Consider the following 4,073-nt stretch of genomic DNA (forward strand, 5'->3'; position numbering starts at 1 on the left):
ACCATGACATCATAGCACTAGGTGACACTCTCGCACTCACCAACACTGTGGTTAAATAACAAAGTTCTGAACAAATGCTAGAGTGTCACCCAGGCATGATGACATCACTTCCACGTTGTGCTAAAAAGTGAGGGCATGGCATTGGTGCAATGCCAAAAGGGTCATGGAATTGGCGCAATGCCACCTCCCCCACAAACTCCCACCATTTGCTAGCCATTGGCTGGCTACCCTAGGTCCCTTCGATCTCTAACATCATCCAGGCTTTTCAGACGAAGGATTCTCCCTCTTGTTACACCAGATTCCAATACTTCCGGTTGACAGCTGCTAAACCTTTAAAGGGAAGGGGATCTCAAGATGCCACTCAGGCAAGGGAGACATTCCAGCATCAGCCCCTCACGTGCTTGTTTATTGTCAGTGGTTGTTAAAAAAGCAAAATTGTCTTTCAGGGAGGAAACGTCCCATGTGATGTGAAAGCTACCTGTGCAACCTCAGTCTTTCTCTCTCTCTCTCTCCCAAGTTCAACAGCTGTTCCCAGGCAGCAAAGAGTATACTCGAGTGAGGAATATGGGCTTTGCCTAATGAGTAAAAGCTGATTTCTTTTCTTTTTTTCCCCCCTCAGGAGGACATCGCCTGTGGCTGTTCAGAGACACCCTCCCCTCTCTTAGAAACATCCCAGAAGCAAAAAAAAGGCAGCTGGCTTCCAGCTGTTCACTTTGCTTTGGTACCTCTTGTGCTGGCATACATGAATTCACTCAGGGCCTGTGTTTGAGACTCGGTTGTCACAGGGGAAGCCATGAGGAGGGACCTCATGGGAATTTGGCCTGTCGAGGTGCACTTTGATAGGTGGGGAGCACTTGGCGTTGCTGCACAGGCACAATGGAACATGTTTTCCTTCTAGATCGAGAAAAACAGGGGGTAGAAAAAAACAATCCCCAAGCGTGCCTCGCACCTGTGACCTGGGGGACTCCCTAGGGTACATGTGTGCCGGGGCAGACAATCAGAGGTATACACAGGGATGGGCAGGAATGCCTTCAGTTTATCAGTCCCCTCTCCACCCTTTTACCTTTGCTATGCATCTGCAGTAGAGACACTTTGGCTCAGCGTCCTCAAGTTCTTTTGAGTCCAGTCTCACAGAGGATTTCAAACCTTGCCTACAAATTGCAAGTTCAAAAATCAGGCCCTTGAAATGCTTCTGAATTTCTTTTCAGCCTACTTTTCCTGCCTCACGTCACAGCCCAGGACACCTCAGAACAGGAAGTGAAAGAGAACCTTTCCACACGGCAAGCATAACAGCGGATTTTAAAACAGACACTGTTTCCACATCACTATCAATATCGCACCTTTATTGGCATAGCAACATAATTGATAGCTGATGTGGATTAATACTCCCTGCAGGTCAGACACTGACTGTTGCAAGTCCCTTATTAGGAAGTGGTACACAAAGCCTCACAAATAATAATAAATATACACAAGAGTGCTCAAAGTAATTGTTGTAATGCACTGACCATAAATGGGTCATGGTATGCACTTGGATTACAGGCAGCTGTTCACCTCCAACGTTTCCTTTCCTGGAAAGCATCCCCCCCAAAAAACCTCTTTATTCTATGGTTACCAGATGTTCTCTCTTTTTTTTTTGTGCCCATCCTATTTGTTACACTTAGAAAACCCTATATAGTTTGGGGGATGGAAGTTATGGGGGGACTCCAGTGGTCCGCAGGCACCTATATGAGCCAGTGGATTCCTTATATCCCCTGTCCTGTAAGCAGAGTAAAATGGACTCTTCTTTGGTTCCTGTAAACACTTTGGGAGCTAAAGACCCCACCTGGATGGTTCTTTTAATTTTGTTTTTAATCATTCTGCAAAGGCCCTCCACAATATATCTCTGCAGGAGTCCTGATAACAGACAAACCAGAGGCAGAGAAGGACAGTGATGAAGCAGAGAAGCTGGCAGAAATTGTCCTCTGTATGATGGGGAATATGTTTGAACTGCTAAATTATTTCAACCTTTAAGGCACTCTTGTCCCAAGCTCTTCTTCTCAGGATTTATTTGACTTCAGCATCAAACCTACCAAGGTATCCCAAGAGACATTCAGAAATAGTTCTAACTTCGGGGGGAGCCCCCAAACAATTTATTCACCAGCTCCATCAAGTCTATTAATATATTTATCCATCTTTTGGTTCTACCCACAATGTGGTACTCTAAAATTAGAGCAGGGAAGTACCCGAGGACCTACATATTATATAGGGTTGCCAATCATTGGGGCAGGGGATCCCACATTTTGGAGGCCCTCCCCCACTTCAGGGTCATTAGAAAATGTCTGCTGGGAACTCCATTATTCCCTATGGACACCAATTTCCATAGGGTATAATGGAGAATTGATCTGTGGGTATCTGGGGCTCTGGGGGGGCTGTATTTTGAGGTAGATGACCCAGATTTTCAGCATAGCATCCAGTGCCTCTCCCCAAAACATCCTCCAAGTTTCAAAAGGATTGGACCAAAGGGTCCAATTCTATAAGCCCCCAAAGAAGGTGCTCCTGCTCTTCATAATTTCCAAAGGAAGGAAGGCATTAAAAAGGTGTGCAGTCCCTTTAAATGTGTTGGCCTGAACTCAATTATGCTTGTCACACTCTTGCTCCTGGCCCCACCCCCAATGTCTCCTGGCTCCATCCTCAAAGTCCCCAGATATTTCTTGAATTGGACTTGGCAACCCTAGTATTATATAAAATACCTGACTTAAAAGAAATTGAACCTCTTTACAGCACTTCTGGCCATAGTAGGTTTCTGTTAACCTTTGAATGCTTTTTCAAAGTCTGGTAACTCCACTTTAGCCCCGTGGCACAGAGTGGTAAAGCTGCAGTACTGCAGTCGGAGCCCTCTGCTCACACCCTGAGTTCGATCCCAGCGGAAGCTGGTTCAGGTAAGCAGCTCAGCCTTCCATCCTTCCGAGGTGAGTGGGAAAGTGTAGAGAACTGGGGAAGGCAATGGCAAACCTCCCCGTAAAAAGTCTGCCGTGAAAATGTTGTGAAAGAAACATCACCCCAGAGTCGGAAATGACTGGTGCTTGCACAGCGGACTACCTTTACCTTTAACCCCACTTTAGTCCCAGAAAAATTTTCATCTGCTGTTCCTTTTACTTTGTACCCCCTGAACTTAAAAGATTTGTTTCTTTTTAAAAAGAGTCATGCTTGGTTCTAGAACTAGTCCATTCAACACAGTAGTTACTAGGCTGACCCATAGCAGTTTTCCAATGTCTTTGGCAGAGATTTCCACCCCTACCTCTAGAACTGAGATTCTTTCTGAGTGACATGCCATCCAATGGACTGCTCCACACTTGAGGTTGCCAACCTCCATGAGAAGACCCTGTTGCAGTGAAGAAAAGATATGATACTTTGTTCGTTCAACTGATGTTTACACTGTGGCCCCATGGAAATATTGCATACTTAGAAGAGAGAGAGCAGAGGAAGGCTTCGAAACAGCCAGCAAGTTCTAGATGTGGTAAGTTCTTTCCTTCTCTTTTGGATTTTGCCGTGAGCGTTCTGTCTCTTTTCAACATTATTGAAGTCTTTATGACGCAAAACAAGACAAACTTTCTATTATCTACAGAAGCTGCAGCTTGGAATTTAAAGTGGGACTGTTGGCCCTTTAAGAGACAGAAACCCATGGAACAACGGAAGCTATCATTTGTGAACGGACTCTTTCTAGCTGCGTGTATATTATTTGTTTGACTTTTGACTTCTTGTAATAGAGATAACTTGTTATCTTTCTAAAACGTTGTCTTACTCCAGTGATTATTTTGTATTTACAGTACTATTCGTACACCGGTTGCTGTTTGGTTCTGTATATAGCCTCCAGGTGATGGCTGGAGATGTCCTGGGATTACAACTGATCTCCAGGCAACAGAGATCAGTTCCCCTGGAGAAAAGGCGGGTTCTATGGCATTGTACCCCAACAAAGTTCCTCCCCTCCTAAAATCCCACCCTCCTCAGGCTCCACCCTCAAAATCTCCAGGTATTTCCCAACCTGGAGCTGGCACCCCTATCAATACTGCTCCATAATCAAGCCCACCCTTGAA

At 45.2% G+C, this 4,073-nt stretch overlaps 1 long non-coding RNA gene across 1 annotated transcript; it reads left to right on the top strand.

The window, feature by feature from the left end:
- The first annotated feature begins 2,681 nt into the window (after positions 1-2,681).
- Positions 2,682-3,770, top strand: LOC132584147 (uncharacterized). Its single transcript, XR_009556237.1, has 3 exons — positions 2,682-2,918; positions 3,262-3,496; positions 3,605-3,770. It is a non-coding gene; the product is annotated as an uncharacterized LOC132584147 (long non-coding RNA).
- Positions 3,771-4,073: the final 303 nt, after the last annotated feature.

This window comes from Heteronotia binoei, chromosome 15 (genome assembly GCF_032191835.1).
Source record: "Heteronotia binoei isolate CCM8104 ecotype False Entrance Well chromosome 15, APGP_CSIRO_Hbin_v1, whole genome shotgun sequence".
NCBI lineage: Eukaryota > Metazoa > Chordata > Lepidosauria > Squamata > Gekkonidae > Heteronotia > Heteronotia binoei.